This window comes from Pleurodeles waltl, chromosome 2_2, assembly GCF_031143425.1.
Source record: "Pleurodeles waltl isolate 20211129_DDA chromosome 2_2, aPleWal1.hap1.20221129, whole genome shotgun sequence".
Classification (NCBI taxonomy): Eukaryota; Metazoa; Chordata; class Amphibia; order Caudata; family Salamandridae; genus Pleurodeles; species Pleurodeles waltl.
The window spans coordinates 13,862,381-13,880,061 of record NC_090439.1 but is presented as its reverse complement, the minus strand read 5'-3'; positions in this window follow the sequence as shown (position 1 = coordinate 13,880,061).

Sequence of the window (17,681 nt, the reverse complement as noted above, 5' to 3'; positions counted from 1 at the left end):
GGCGAACTAACGGACAAAATCCCCATAAATAGGGGTGTTCGCCAGGGTTGTGTGTTGGCACCTTTTTTATTCTCTATTTTTATCAACGAGGTGGTACAGGTTTTAATGACATGCCAGAACGACGCCCCCACCCTATGCACCCAAAAAATCCAGATTCTTCTTTTTGCAGATGACTCCCTTCTCATCTCCAAATCTCCTATGGGCCTACAAACTCTTATCAATAGATTCAACTCATTTTGTCGAGATTATGGTTTAGAGTTGAATCACAAGAAAACCAAGGTAATGGCACTCCGTTCCGGAGTGCGGAAGAAATGCACCATTCACTTAGAAGGAAATCTCCTGGACAAGGTCTGTTCCATAGACTATCTGGGTGTAAGGCTCACTGATAATTTGCATTGGGCAGAACAGGTCAATAAAAGCGTGGGCCGTTTGCAGCATAGTGCAGCATCTATCCTGTGTTTTTATAGGGGTACGACAGCAAAAACTGTCTCCCCGGCAATCAAGATTTATACTGCTAGAGCACTGGGTGCTGCTGCTTACAGTGCAGAGGTCTGGGGCTTTTCTGACTGCAATAGGTTAACCATCGGTGAGAATAGCTTTGCAAGGTCTCTATGTGCCTCTCCTCCAAGCACTCCACTGAAACCGTTGTTTTTAGATTTGGGCCTGAGGCATATAGCTGATCTAATCATTTTAAGACCACTTTTATTTTGGATAAGGCTATGGACCGTACCAGAACTGGATGTTTACAAGACCTCACTCCTAGATCTGTTAAAGTGCTCCAACTCAACCACTATTCCCTGGGTCAAACATGTATCTAGATGGTTTAGTAACCCAGGACTCAGAGACTTTTGGGAAAAAACCCATAAACTGGAAAAAGCCCATTCTAAAGTATTGAAGTGTGTATACTGTTCCTATGTATGTAACGATTATATCACCCACAGAGCTTACGGTTGCTTAACAAACCTTTTCACAGATTTAAAGTGGTATCCACAATTTGAAACATATCTAGATATTATTCCTGATATTTTAGGCAAAAGCTTATATGCCAGATTCCGTTTTGGGTTGCTGCCGTTGAAGTCGTTGGTGTGTAGATGGGGTACAAAAACAGTTACAGATATATGTCCTGTTTGTGGCGTAACACCTGAAACAGTTGAACATTTTATGTTTTTTTGCCCCGCTTACTCTCTGCCCAGGTCTAAATGGATTTGTAACATTTGCCGTGAAATGGGAATAAGAGATTGTGCTTCAGCCTTGATGATTTTAAAAAGTCACCACTCTACGATTTTAATACACGCTGTTAGCAAGTATTTGCTAGCAGCATGGCTTATACGCAACTCCGCTATCAGGATTGTGTCTTAATTATGAGTGGACAATTTTTATTTTCTTAAGAATTTAAGGAGAGGGGTTTGTAGTTGCACTGTGTACTGTTGAGGGTTTTTAACTGAACTGTATTTTATGTACTTATGTTTATATATTCTTGATTTTATCACTATTTATTGTATATTCGCTTTGATGATCGATCGATCGAATAAAGCATGTGTTAAATCAAAAATCAATGTATTTAAAAAAATATTGATGTCTCTTTTTTGCATCTGCCCCGATGCAAGGAGTCTGCATTTCTTGTGAATAACCGCAGCCTTTTGTCAAGATATGTGCACTGAGGGGCAGATTTACTAAGATTTTGCATTGGACTTGCATCATTTTTTTGGAGGAGCCCCTATCCAAAATCTTTTTAGAGGTTTACTAAACTAAGCAAATGTGTGTGGCTTTGTGTATTTCAGTAAGTAGAAAGGAACGCAAGGCAGTACTTGGTGCTGCCTTGTGTTACTTAGCATCAGGGAGGCATTTCATAAGTGGAGTGTCGGCGGCCTTCCCATGTATCTACACATACATTTTGGCGCATTCCTAGATTTACTACAGGTAGTAAACCTAAAAAAAATGTGCCTTAATGCTACACCTTCCTGAACCAGGAGTAAAAATGTAAAATATCTTTACGTAGTGCAGCCTTCTGTCAAGCACAGACAGAAAGCGGGAAAATGCTGGTAAGGATTCTCTTGTGCAGGAAGCTGTCCTTTCCTGCAAAAAATAATCCTGCCTGTAACGTAGGCACCCAATAGCGCAAGGATACTCAAAGTACGGCCTGCGGGTCTCATGCGGCTTCTCTGACCTTCACATGCGGCCCCTGGGGCAACAGGAGCACTGGGCATCTTTTTGCTCGACTCCAAACTAACAAATATTAAATACAAACACAATCATTTATTTCAAACTTAATTGGTGCTAAAGGAAGTAACTAGGGACTCCTGCACTTAACTTTAGAAACACCTTCATGTTTAAAGACATTTTGCAGCATAAGTGTAAAACTAAGACAGTCTCCTCAATATTAATTAAGTGTATTTAGTTAACATGCAGAACCTTTTCGCCTTAGTACAATTTATTTTATCAGTGCATTGAGATGTATTCCTTTTAAAGTGATAGTTTTCAAACATAAATTTGGAAACATTAATGATTTTGTTACCCTGAGAACACCACCAATAGTAAATTAAAGAGGCAAGTCACTTGGTATGTGCACTTTATGTATAATAGGAACCCAGGCCACCCATGAACAACATTATAGTTTATTAAATCAAACATAGAAGCAGGTTTGTGCCGCGCACACCATGAATCATGTATTTCGAGGTCATCTTAAATGTGATAATGCAGAAAAAGGAGGGAAAGTGACACTAAACAATTGCCTAGGATCACACAATTTGGAAAAGTGGTTAAGCCAGGATTCATTCCAGGTTTTCTGGTTTCCCATTGTTTATTTCAGCCACTAGATGTATATCCTCTGCTTCCCCTACACCTACTTTGCCACCAATCCCCCTAGTCACCCCACCAGACTGCCACCTCCCTGGAATCAATGTGCCCCCCAGGCACGTCACAGACCATACTTTTTGGCCCCTGGAAAAATGTTTGCGAGTACCCATGCTATAGCGCAAAGGCGCCTGTGTTGGCACTAGGCAGCATGCAGTGCATCAGCACTAGGAGACAGCAGAAGTGTGCTATTTCTTCATAGATTTGGTGCATTTTAGATAAACCCCTTACACGCAACTCAGGTAGCTACTTTGCTTGCTGCCCCATGTTGCATGAAAAATTAGTAAATATGCTCCTGAGCGTTCAGCGAAAGGCAGAGAACTGGTGTCCCTTTGTAACACAAAGCAAAATCCGTTTACACCGCATTTGTCCTCGTGCAAAATCTAGAGCTCTGTACCATCAGCAAAAACTGTTTCTGTTTTTCTGTATTACAGAATTAGCAAAACAAAAGTGAACTTGCTACATTTGTTCACTCACAGCAGACTTGTTATAATATAGTCAGTAGAAAACCCGGATGTTACCAAATGTTTGAAATAGACACCTTATTCTCTTGCTGCGTTTGTGTTTTTTAAGGATTTGACAAAAACGAAAGAGTTGCTTACTGGAAGGCCAGTGTATCTCTCTGGTTTGGTTGTGATTTATATGGACATAGCAGTCCTCTTTCTTTACACTTGCAGTCAACCTATTCCGAAATCAATTTTCCAGAAACATTTTTAAATCGAAGTTCTGCCTTGCTCTTCAAAAATGTCTGCTGCTACTACAAACGCATATCGCAGCCAAAGTAAGAACAGAACAGGGTGAATGCCAAACACCTTAATGTAGCATCATTCATACAAATGAATCCTAAATGTTTTACAACAAGATATTAAAGATACTGTGAAATAGAGTACAATAAATCACCGCGAATCAATATATTTTAACAGATGAAAAAACAATTACAGTCCGAGCCCGTGGAGGGAAGGTGTGCTCTGCAAAGAGATGTGAAGTGGATAACAGAGTTGGAACAATAATAATACAATTTACATTTATATAGAGGTTTTCATCCACAGAGGCCCTTTGCACACTGCGCATTGAAATGTGGAACAACAGCAGAGCTAGCCATGAAGCAAGAAGGCCACTCCTGCCGCACAAACGACAGCACTGTGCACCTCTCAACAGTTGATTTTGATTTGATTTGATTTTAATTTTATAAAGCGCTCGAATGCCCAGGGGCGTTTTGGCGCTACTGCTGCATGACACATAGGAGCCGAGGACTGATACTACACATTGATTAAAAAGCCAGGTTGTAGGAAAGTACCATCTTGCCTGGCATGTTACCCCCATATTTCACTGTATATATGTTGTTTTAGTGTATGTGTCACTGGGACCCTGCCAGCCAGGGCCCCAGTGCTCATAAGTGTGCCCTGTATGTGTTACCTGTGTTATGACTAACTGTCTCACTGAGGCTCTGCTAATCACAACCTCAGTGGTTATGCTCTCTCTGCTTTCCAAGTTGTCACTAACAGGCTAGTGACCAATTTCACCAATTCACATTGGCATACTGGAATACCCTTATAATTCCCTAGTATATGGTACTGAGGTACCCAGGGGATTGGGATTCCAGGAGATCCCTATGGGCTGCTGCATTTATTTTGCCACCCATAGGGAGCTCTGACAATTCTTACACAGTCCTGCCACTGCAGCCTGAGTGAAATAACGTCCACGTTATTTCACAGCCATTTACCACTGCACTTAAGTAACTTATAAGTCACCTATATGTCAAACCTTCACCTGGTGAAGGTTGGGTGCAAAGTTACTTAGTGTGTGGTCACCCTGGCACTAGCCAAGGTGCCCCCATATCGTTCAGGGCAAATTCCCCGGACTTTGTGAGTGTGGGCACACCATTACACGCGTGCACTATACATAGGTCACTACCTATGTATAGCGTCACAATGGTAACTCCGAACATGGCCATGTAACATGTCTAAGATCATGGAATTGTCACCCTAATGCCATTCTGGCATTGGGGAGACAATTCTATGATCCCCGAGTCTCTAGAACAGACCCGGGTACTGCCAAACTGCCTTTCCCGGGGTTTCACTGCAGCTGCTGCTGCTGCCAACCCCTCAGACAGGTTTCTGCCCTCCTGGGGTCCAGCCAGGCCTGGCCCAGGAAGGCAGAACAAAGGACTTCCTCAGAGAGAGGGTGTTACACCCTCTCCCTTTGGAAAAAGGTGTCAGGGCTGGGGAGGAGTAGCCTCCCCCAACCTCTGGAAATGCTTTGATGGGCACAGGTGGTGCCCATCTCTGCATAAGCCAGCCTACACCAGTTCAGGGATCCCCCAGCCCTGCTCTGGCGCGAAACTGGACAAAGGAAAGGGGAGTGACCACTCCCCTGACCTGCACCTCCCAGTGGAGGTGCCCAGAACTCCTCCAGCGTGCCCCAGACCTCTGCCATCTTGGATTCAGAGGTGTGCTGGCACACTGGACTGCTCTGAGTGGCCAGGGCCAGCAGGTGACGTCAGAGACTCCTTCTGATAGGCTCTTACCTGTGTTACTAGCCTATCCTCCTTCCTAGGTAGCCAAACCTCCTTTTCTGGCTATTTAGGGTCTCTGCTTTGGGGAATTCTTCAGATACCGAATGCAAGAGCTCATCAGAGTTCCTCTGCATCTCTCTCTTCACCTTCTGCCAAAGGATCGACCACTGACTGCTCAGGACGCCTGCAAAACTGCAACAAAGTAGCAAAGACGACTACTGCAACCTTGTATCGCTTCATCCTGCCGGCTTTCCCGACTGTTTCCTGGTGGTGCATGCTCTGGGGGTAGCCTGTCTCCTTCTTGCACCAGGAGCTCTGAAGAAATCTCCCGTGGGTTGATGGAATCTTCCCCCTGCAACCGCAGGCAACAAAAGACTGCATCACCGGTCCTCTGGGTCCCCTCTCAACACGACGAGCGTGGTCCCTGGAACTCAGCAACTCTGTTCAAGTGACTCCCACAGTCCAGTGACTCTTCAGTCCAAGTTTGGTGGAGGTAAGTCATTTCCTCCCCACGCTAGACTGCATTGCTGGGTACCACGTGATATGCAGCTGCTCCGGCTCCTGTACACTCTTCCAGGATTTCCTTCGTGCACAGCCAAGCCTGGGTCCCCGACACTCTAACCTGCTGTGCACAACCTTCTGAGTTGTCCTCCGGCATCGTGGGACTCCCTTTTGTGACTTCGGGTGGACGTCGGTTCACTCCTCTTCTAAGTGCCTGTTCCGGTACTTCTGCAGGTGCTGCCTGCTTCTGTGAGGGCTCCCTGACTTGCTGGGCGCCCCCTCTGTCTCCTCATCCGACATCCTGGTCCCTCCTGGGCCACAGCAACATCCAAAAACCCTAACTACGACCCTTGCAGCTAGCAAGGCTTGTTTGCGGTCTTTCTGCGTGGGAACACCTCTGCAAGCTTCTTCACGACGTAGGACATCCATCCTCCAAAGGGGAAGTTCCTAGACCTCTTCGTTCTTGCAAAACACCAAGCTTCTTCCATCCGGTGGTAGCTCCTTTGCACCCTCAGCTGGCATTTTCCTGGGTCCCCTTGTTTCACATGTACTCAGGTCCGGAAATCCACTGTTGTTGCTTTGCTGGTGTTGGTTTTCCTTGCAGAATCCCCCTATCACGACTTCTGTGCTCTCTGGGGATTGTAGGTGCACTTTACACCTACCTTACAGGGTCTTGGGGTGGGCTATTTTTCTAACACTCACTGTTTTCTTACAGTCCCAGCGACCCTCTACAAGCTCACATAGGTTTGGGGTCCATTCGTGGTTCGCATTCCACTTTTGGAGTATATGGTTTGTGTTACCCCTATACCTATGTGCTCCTATTGCAATCTATTGTAACTTTACACTGCTTGCATTACTTCCTTTTGCTATTACTGCATATTTTTGGTATTGTGTACATATATCTTGTGTATATTTGGCATCCTCATACTGAGGGTACTCACTGAGATACTTTTGGCATATTGTCATAAAAATAAAGTACCTTTATTTTTAGTATATCTGTGTATTGTGTTTTCTTATGATATTGTGCATATGACACCAGTGGTATAGTAGGAGCTTTGCATGTCTCCTAGTTCAGCCTAAGCTGCTCTGCTATAGCTACCTTCTATCCGCCTAAGCTGCTAGAAACACCTCTTCTACACTTGGTACCCACTACAAGCCAGGCCAGCCTCCTACACAGGTCCAAAGGGATTTCCTAAAGGAAGTTGTTCCATAACTTTGCTGTCAGTAGTAAAAAGCTTCTGCCTTCCCATAGCACTCTTTTGAATTTTGGCAGTACTAGATACTTAGATCCAGAGGATATGAGTGTTCTGGATAGGGTATGCCAGATAAATCTGTCCTGGAGAAAGCTTGGGCCCTTTTTGTGTAAGGTCATAAACGTAATGCAACGTGATGAGAGGTTGCGTCACAGATTGATGTCTAGGAATACCCATCAGAAGTCGGCCCATGTATAGACCATTCCCACAATCCAGTCTGGATAGTATGTGTGAGAAAACAACTGTGTTCTGAAGGTCTGAGGGAATGAATGGACAGATTTTACTGATTATGTTTAATGTAAGGAAAACTGCTGACATAAAGGTTTTAACCTGGTCTTCAAAATTAAGTTTGTTATCAAAAACCATCTTCATTTCCCCCTACTAGAAAACGAAGACTCCCCATTTCTTGAAGCCACCAGATAGGAGACCAGAAAGAGGTATCAAAGCCCAAGATCAGGACCTCTGTTTTTCCCGAATTTAGCCTCAAATGTTTGACTTTATCCAGTCATTAATCTGAGGCATGCATGTGCTAAATCTCGAGGCCATGACTTTTGGATTGCTGGAAATCGATACCACAATTTGGGTGTCATCTGCATGAGACACTACTGAAAACCCAAATGATTTGATTAGCCCTGCCAGTGGGGTAACATAAAGATTAAACAAAGTTGGGCTATTGGATGAGCCCTGAGGCACCCCACATGGCAGGCAAAACTGATCTGAAATAAACTTGCCCAACACAACATGCTGCACTCTCCCAAGAAAGAAAGGATTTTATCAGGTACAGAGCAACACCTCTGATCCGTAACTCAGTGAGTCAGTCAATCAGGATCAAAGGATTGATCGTCTTGAAAGCTGCTGAAAGATCCAATAGGCTCAAAGACGCCGTACCACCACAGTTTAAAATGTTTCAGATCCTCCGATGCTGCTACCAGTGCTGTCTGCGATGAGTATATCTAAACCCATGCTGCGAAGGGTCCAGTAAACCATGATTGGCTACAAAAGACATGAATTTCATGTTCATTGCCATTTCCAAGTTTGGCTGGAAAAGGTAGCCTCAAAATGTGCCTAAAATTACTGGGCTCTTGAGCTATTTTTTTAGTAAAAGTAAGATGAGTGCCTTCTTCCACTCACACAGGAAGTAACCAGTGTTAATTATTTCATTAAAAATTACGGACAGTCGGGTGCCTAATATTTCTGGGACAAAATGAGCGATTTTAGAAGGATAGGGGTCTGATGAGAGCCAGATTTAGAAGCTAAAATTAAATTAGAAACCTGCTCAGTACTAAGCAAAGAGAATTTTTCAAAGACAAGTAAGGTATGTTCCCCTAACCTTGATAGGAGAGGATGTGGCAGTTGGAAGCTTATTGGTCACAAATAAATCATAGACTTCTTTCACTTTTAACTGAAAGAACTTAGCTAAGGTATTACAAAGTTGTTGGCTACCACTACCATTATAGGCCTTGGGCATTTTTGCTATCCTTTTTACCATATCAAACAATTCTTTAGCTGAATTTTTCGATTGAAGTATCTCGCTGGAAAAATACTTACTTTTTTCTTCTAAAATCATCCTTTTGTATTCTGCAATTGATTTTTTGTAAATCTCTCTGCCCTGGGAATCATAGTTTAGTCACCAAATTCGCTCTTTCTTTCTACACACTTGTTTCTGAACCCTCAGGCTCTCCAATAACCATGGTTCTAAGGATGTTTTCCTACATTTCTAAAATCTTGTATTGGTGCAAGAGTATCCATTTGCTTTACCTAACCAAGCAGCATAGGTCTGAGTGGTTAAGTCCAAATCTATCTTAGGGCTGGTCTTAAATTCAGTCAGAATACCTGATATAATGAAATGAAGGGCTGACGCACTGATTTTATGCCAACCCCTGGCATTAATAACTTGTGGTTTTACTCCAGTTATAGCCAACTGCTGAGGTTGGTTAATATTAAACATTATCGTTTTGTGGTCAGACCACAATAAAGTAAGTGAGTCAAACAATTGAATGTAGGGATTATTAGAAAAGATGCCTTCCAATGTATGACCTGCATAGTGCTTGGAAAAATTGACCAGTTTATGAAGGCTTACTCTGGCCATTGAGTCAATCAGTAAACCTGTGTCATTCTCCTCCGCTTTCTCCAGTTGGTTGTTAAAGTCTCCCAAAACCCAGAAATCTGTAAATTTAACACTGTGCTCTAAAACTGTGTTTAGACTGGGTATAAAGGATGCTTTTGGGCCTGGTGGGCTGTATAGAGAAGACCTACAAAGGCTATAATGTTCCATAAGTACAATTTGAGCAAAAAGAGATTTTCAAGTCAAAGTATTGGCAACTGGAGAACATTGTACTGAAAAGCTATCACATGCACTGATTGCCAGCCATCCTCATCTTGTGGTTACTCTATCTATATTAGCATTATAGCCAGCTGGAATTGCCAGTGCCAAATCGGGCCCAGATGTGTTATCCACCTAAGTTTCACTATACCAAAAATTAAGTCTAACTCATAAGTAGAAAGGAAGTCTGCAAATTAAATTTTGTGTTTAATTAATGACCGTGCATTAATCAGAGAACATTAAAAAACTCCCTCCATAGGATCATGCCAGCCTACAACAGACTCAGAATTAAGCGCGTCCTTACATTCCACATTCGTAGGAGTCCAATTACAATTAGAACATTGCAGCCTAATGGAATCAATATGTGGTGCATGTGAATTACAAAACATATTCCTAACCGCAGGATTAAGCGACATGAGTTCTTCTCTGGAGTACCTCACGGTGGGAGGTATTCCTGGGGCTGGAAGACCAGGGTTCTGGCCCTCGTACGATCTGGGTATGGATGGTCGCAGATGGGCTTGCCTTAGGCGCACCTTCAGCCATGTGTAAACAGCACGATAAACTGGCATTGCAATACCCTTGTAACCACTGCCCCAAAAGTGTACAGTTGAGATTTCTTATGTCAGTGAACCATGCCCCAAACAACATTTCAGCAATATGTAAAGAGCTAGGATTTAAAAGCAGATCCGTTTACTCCATAACTGTCTGGTTAATGGTTTTTCAGTTTTTTGTTGATCACATTTTTTGTTTTGAATTTTCATGATTATTTTCGCATTTTCACGTACTGCATTGTGTTTGCACGTAATATGTACAGTGGCACTGATGATGTGTGCACAGTATTATCTGTTAGGCACTTGAACACAATAGCACACACAACTTTTAGGGCCTTATGTAGGAAATACATAGACCCATATATAAATACTGACCCACAGTTTAAAAAAAATTACAGTTTTTTTCACAATAAATAGCAGGCTCGTCCCGTGATTATATTCCTGATCATAAGTGTTGGAAATGTGCCCTTTCTGCAGTGTCACCATTGCTAGTTATATAACTTTGTGCACCTTACCAGAAGTAAAGTGCTTAAGCTCCTCCTTTTAACATGGTAAGATTGGTATCATCATTGCTTTACTTAATTTGCTTATACGTCCCTAGTATATGGTGCAAAGTATACCCAGGGTTGGCAAATTAAATGCCATCAGTAGACTGCAGCACTCATTGTGCCTTCCACTGTATCTGCACTGCGAAGCATGTCTCCAGATCTACCAATTAAAACTGCAAATTCACCTTTCAAAATTATCCCTACAGATAGACTGAAACTCTCCTTTTAAATATTAATGCCACCTTTTCGTAGGCCACATTGCCCATAGAGCAGGGTGGATTGTACTTAAAAGTAGGGCATGTAAAAGTTTAGTGTTAACATGTTCATTACAGTGAAAATGCCCTAAAAGCTAGTTTTATTGTATCAAGGTTCAATAGGAAAACATTGGGATACAAGGTTTAATCAGTGTTATCTCAAGCTATGAAAAAGCTACAAATTAAATTTGTGAAACAGTTATCAGATGCCCAGTTCATTTGTGAGGTTGAATTGATGGAATATTGGAAAGATGACTTTTAGAAAGTTACCTTTGCCCTGCCTGAAGTCCCTGGAAGATAAAACTAACTTTTGCTCCTCTGCTTCTTCCAGCTAGTAATAAACATCTGGAAATGTGTGAATGAGGTGTGAACTCGCTCGAAAGAGCAAGCAATAGACTGAGCTGAATGGTAAGAGATTATTCCTCTGAACCAAACAGAATATGCAGGATGGGGGTGTGAGGATCCTATATGATATTAACCTTTGAAATACTGCTTGAATGTCACGTCCTGCATGACAAGTCTACTAAGGTTTTTCATATGTGCCTTTATGTGTAACTAACTATATCTTTGTATATTTATTTATGTATAGCTATAGTGACTGAAACATCTAAAGTTAAAGTGACATTGTAGATAGGTGAAAAAGTCAGTAAACTCAAGGAACTTTATCTCACACCGTCACCATGCACAATGTTCTCATCAATGATGTAATTTCAGATGTCAACAGTAATGTTATCAATGGTGTCATAGAACGTGTTATGGGTGATGTAATATGTGAGGTCATAGGAAGCGTGTGGCCAGGGCATGAGGCATAGTTCTAGTTAGGTGAAAATTTGAGTCACAAAGTAACATTTTAACCACTATAAACTCAAAAATCCTCTGAAATTCACCAAGTTTGTACAGTTATCTCTACTAACCATAACTTGTATCCATTCTGCCAATTAAGGGGGCATGCACTGTCAATTAACTCACATATTACATCACTCATATGACTTTGATTAGAATAACCCACTATTTTGTAAACATTAAAGTTAATAAACAATACATAATACCATGTATTCCTTGTCATACGATTACGAATGAAAATGACAAATCATACTAATTAACTAGCTAATTATGAATTTGAATTAACAACTGTTTCCTGAGTTAGAGTGCCTCCTTGGTTACTGTTTGGTAACTTTAATACAGTGGTAATATGTAGGGAAAAATATAAAAATTAATACTTTCCTATATCTGAGGCTGTAATCCAGAAAACAGCCAAAGTATACTTAAACAAGATGACTGCCTTTAACTTTTGTAAAGGCAGTCAATATCCAATCACATAATGCCTTGCCATCGCTATGTACCACAGTACATTTGTGTAACACCTTTACATTTTGCAAAATGAATGCAGTCAAAAATATCACTACGTTAAAATGCCTTAGAACTTTAAAAATACTTACCCAACTTACCTATACTGCCCACAATGAGCATCTACACAGCATTATATATATTCCTATCAAAATTAATTCGAAAATGTTCAGCCGTTTTTGCGCTACATGCAATGCAAAAGTCTATGAAAAATGCATTTGTGGAAAAACGTTTTTGGGCCCTCCGCTTTTTTCTTTGCACCTCCTTGACCAATCACCGCAAAACTTTGCATAATCTGCCAATGTAAAAAAGCTCTTAGTCTGTAAAGTTTTGCAGAGATTCATCAAAGGAGGAAAGTTATTAATGGTCAAATATCTGGGGGAGTGGTTTGAACGGAGGAGCGCATGGACGATTAGCTCAGTCTCTCTCTTCAGTGCAGAGTGGGAAATGCTAATGCCACACCAAAACATTCCTGCTTTTCTGTGACCGAACACAGATCTGGAATTCGGAAGGTGATTGGCACAGATCTAGATGTTTGAAAAGGGCAGAACGTTTTTAATGGTCAAATATCTGGGGGCGTGGCTTGGGCGGAGGAGTACATGGATGCTTCGCTCCAACTCTCCTTTCAGCATGGACCGGTAAATGCTGATGCTGCACTGAAATGGGGGCGCGGGGGAGCAGAGGGCTCGCCCGGTCTCCCCCCGGGCTTTTCGGGCCTGAGTGGTACAGGCCACTGACAAGTTGGGGGATTGGTGGTCGGTGCAGGAAGGGGCGGGTTGTTGGTGGGAGGATAAAGGACGGGGGCAGGGTGTGGGCGGTCTCTTTGGCCGTCGTCACACCCAGTAGGCGTGTTTGTCTTCGTGCTGTAGAGGAGATTAGGCTTGTGGTAGGCGTTTTTTTTGCTTGTTGTAGGTGTTTTAGGGTGGAGTTTTCGATTAATATTGATTTAGGTAAGAATAGAGGTGATTTTGAGGTGGTTCGTTTGAATTGTTTAATTAGTTTTCTAAAATAATGGAATTGAGTAAGGTGGTGCAGGCCCTAAAAATTTTGAGGGATGAGGGCAGGGAGGACTTAATTAAAGAGGGAGTATTGGAAGAAGCGTGGGTGGGTCTAAAACGGCCGAGGAGGTTGTCGGCGCAAGGAGTTAGCGCTGCGGTAGCGGCTTGCTCTTCGCCGCAATGAAAGGCTAAAAAATTTAAAACTAAAAGTGCGGAGGGAAGGAAAGTCACGCGCTCACCTTTGGGGCTGCGGGAGTCATTAGGGCCGGCGGCAAGCTCGGGGGAGGTGGTTCCTCGTAGGAGAGGAACGGGCCATCTGCTGAGGCGCTCTGGAGCCTCACTGGCAAGGAGAGTGTCGGCGGGAGGGAGGGGGCGGGCCGCGTGGGTGCGGTGTTGCGAGGAGAGAGGCAGGGGGCGCGGCTCAGCAGCGCGGGCAGGTCAGGCGCACTGCGTCGTGGGCGGGCTGGGAAACAAGCCCAATTGCCGTCGGAAAATGAGGCTGATCGCGAGGCGGCCATTTTAGATAAAAGAACCTTAGGGGGCACAATCAAAATGGCGGCGCCCATGGAAAAGGGCATTTCGGGCGCAAGTGCATCGGAGAAAAGGATTTTGGCAGGAACACAGGAGGCGACGGGGAACAGGGAATGGTTTGAGGATGTCATTGTTATCTCTGATGAGGAGCAAGACGGGCAAGAGATTTTTGGTTTGGTGGAAAGCTGCATTGATGAACAGGATGTGAATTTTTTGAGTAAAGGAGCTGAGGCAGTTGGTTTCAGGGAGTCCAGTTTGGTAAGGAGTTCGAGTATAAGGAGCTTTGAGGGAAATGTCAGTTCACGGAATGTTTCGCAGGAGGGTGAGCAGGTGGATTTTGTGGATCAGGAGGGTGTGTTGGTGAAGGGTTTGGTTTATCGTCAAGTAGGGAAGTGTGCGAATAGGGATAAGGAGGAGGTTTTGTTGGTTAGGCGTAAGCCAGCTTTTGAAGAGGTTAGTGCTGGGTGTGACGCTCCTCGGTTTTCGGGCAGGCCGGGTGATTTGACGGTGCATCAGGATGCTGGGCGGCATGCTGGTGGACAGAGTTTCCCGGTTAAGGCCTGGGCGCCTTTGATACACCGGAAAGAAGGGAGGGTAAATTCCGGAGCGGTTTACCCGACGACGAGGGAAGCAGGTGTACGTTGTTCGCTGGGTCACAGTGCGGGCTCAAATTTGGAAGATGAGCAGCCTTCCACCAGCTGGGGCGCTGGTGCAAGTTTCGACATGCAAGAAGAGACTCTGCTTGATTATGAAGAGGACGAGGAAGAACAAAATGCAAGGGTAGCGGTACCGGTGTTGCGTCAATGGTTCCAGAGGTGGTCCAGGGCGATCGCTCTGGAACTCGTCGCAAGGTTACAGCTGGGAATTTACCTAGAGGTGAGATTGGGTTGGGGATGGGTCGAAATGTTTGCGGCTATGGGAGGGAAGTATGTGGTTCGGGTGGGGTTGACGTTTCTGTGCAGGTGGATTGCATTACTGATAATGGGGCAGGTAAGTCAGAAGTCACGGGTGAGGTGCGGAAAGAAGATGAGTCAAAGGTCTTGCAGGAGTCGGTTAAGGAAAGGGGTGTAATAAGTGCGGATGCTTCGGGAAAAGGTAAAAAATTGCCTTACATGGGAGTGGCGATGCCTTTGGGGGCGCATCTCACTCAGAATTTAAAAGATAAGATTTGGAAAGGTGAATTTGTGGATGTGTTTAAACTATTGCATAGAGAGGTGCAAGCAAAAGAAGGGTCAAAGGAAGAGGAATGGGAGCTGGCTCGGAGGCCTAAGGTGCCTACAAATATTGAAAATTGGACATCAGCTTTTTTTATATATGCAAGTGTATATTGTGAGAAGCACGTGGATTCGTGTGTTGCTTTGTTTAAATATATGGATGTGGTGCGGCGGGCCCAAATGGATTATGGGGTTTTTGGGTGGTTTAGATATGACGAGGAATTTCGTGCAAGAAAGGCGATGGATCCCTCCAAGGTTTAGGGGAAATAGATAATGAGTTGTGGATGCAGTGGTTGAGGACAGCCAGGTATGCTCCTACTATGCACACTGCAAGTGGTTTGCCGGTGCAATATAAGCCCTTTCAGGGGCGTCCCACCCAATTTGGGGTGGGTTTTGGGCAGCGAGGGCAGTTTCAAGGGAATGGGTCTTGCTGGGCGTTTAACAGCAGTTTCTGCAATAGGCAGCCCTGTAGATTTCGGCATGACTGCTCCCATTGTGGAGGCAGGCACCCAGCGTTTCAGTGTCTTGGAGGCATGCACTGGGGATGGCAAGGACAGCAAAGTAGAGGTGGTGACAGGAGCAGAGGCCAAAGTCAGCATGTTGTTGGAAAAGGGCCCTACGCCTATTAAGTTTGAGATTATTTCAGATTGGTTACGTTGGTATCCTCGAAGGGACGAAGCAAAGGTTTTGTGGAGTGGTTTTGTTGAAGGTTTCCGTTTATGCTATCAAGGTCCTAGAGTGCAAAGGTGGGCCAATAATTTGAAATCGGCGAGGACTTATCCGGAGGTGGTTCAGGCAAAATTGGACAAGGAATTGGAATTGGGAAGGATTTTGGGCCCATTTTTGGAGTGGCCTTTGGCCAACTTGACTATTTCGCCCCTAGGGGTGGTTCCAAAGAAACAGACAGGTGAATTTAGGCTGATACATCATCTGTCCTGGCCAGCGGGGTGTTCGGTCAATGATTTTATCGCTGTTGAGGATTCTGTTGTGCATTATGCATCAGTGGATGAAGCTGTTGCCTTGGTGAGGAAGTGTGGGCATGGGGCAGAGATGGCAAAAGCGGACATAAAATCAGCGTTTTGGTTATTGCCTGTTCACCCGGAGGATTTTTCTTTGTTGGGGATTCAGTTCGGGGGTGCGATTTATGTGGATCGCATGCTTCCAATGGGTTGTTCGGTTTCTTGTTCCTTGTTTGAAATGTTCAGTACGTTTTTGCAGTGGTGTTTTCAGTACAAGAGAGGGGACAGGTTGGCGACACATTACTTAGATGATTTTTTCTTTGTGGGGGCGGCAGGAACAGGTTCATGTGGCAGGGCTTTGTTGGATTTTGAGGATTTGATGTCTGAATTTGGGGTTCCACTGGCAAAGGAGAAGACGGAGGGACCTCTGACATGTATTAGCTTTCTTGGCATTGAGTTGGATTCGTTGAGAATGGAGGTGAGGTTACCTCAGGACAAAGTGAGGCAGTTGATTTTGCTTTTGGAAGACACAGTGAAAAGACATAAGCTGGAGTTGCGGCGAGCTCAAGAATTATTAGGACATTTGAATTTCGCCTGTAAGGTGGTCAGAGTGGGCACAGCCTTTTGTAGGAGACTTGGTTTTGCAACGAGGGGTGCGACGTTACCGCATCATCACATTCGGATTAAGGCTCAGGTGAGGGAGGATTTGAGAATGTGGATTTGTTTTTTGCAGGAATTTAATGGAGTTCCCATGTTGATTGATGATTCGGATTGGTTTTGGCAGGTAGAGTTGTTTTCGGATGCATCTGGTGCCCACGGTTTTGGGCTGTTTTGGGATGGTCATTGGATGGCGGAGGCTTGGCCAGCCAGATGGAAAGAAGCAAGGCATAGCATTGCCTTTTTGGAATTTTTTCCTTTAGTTGTGGCTCTGGTAGTATGGGGTTCTCATTTGGCCAATCGGAATGTGGTGTTTAATGTGGATAATCAGACTGTGGTAGCCTTGGTGAATTCGCAAAAGGCGAAGGATGTTAAAGTGTTGAAATTGCTGCGTATTTTCTTGTTGCATTGCTTAAAATTCAATGTTATGTTCAAGGCTAAGTACATCCCGGGAATCAATAATGATATTGCTGATGCCCTATCTCGTTTTCAGTGGCAGAGGTTCCGTGGTCTAGCACCGGGAGCAGATATGGAGAAGACGCTGGTTCCGGGGGAGTTGTGGGCTTTAGGAGATTAAGAATGTTGGAGCTGGTACAGCGGTCTATAGCCCCGTCTACAAGGAAGAGTTATGGTCAGGCATGGTGGGAATTCTTGGAAGCGGGAGCTGTGGAATTGGTTGGGGGGGATGACGTCGTCATTAGGAGATGGGATATGGCGGTTCGCTTCATTATGCATCTGATTGATAAAGGTTTGTCTGCTGTTACAATTGCAGGTAAGTTGGCGGGAATATCATTTTACGGTAAGTATTTTTGGGGTTATGATCCAGTGGAAGGGGAAATTTGCAGGCGGGTCTTAGCGGGTTGGGCCAGGTCGGGGGTGCAAGGTGGGATAGAAGGAGGCCAATCACGTCCCAGTTATTATGGGACATTTTACGGGCACTGGAAGTTGTCTGCTTTTCAGAATGGGAGGTGGGTTTGTTATCTTTATGCATGGCTTGGCTCTTTCATGGAGCGTTTCGGATTTCAGAGTTGTTAGGTTTAAAAGGGAGGGAAGGTTTATTACGTTCTAATGTACAGGTAAGTGGAGGAGAGGTTGTTGTGTGGTTGGAAAAAACAAAAGGGGATCAGTTGGGCAGGGGTCAGGAGGTTGTTTTACGGCGTACAGGCTCTCAAGATTG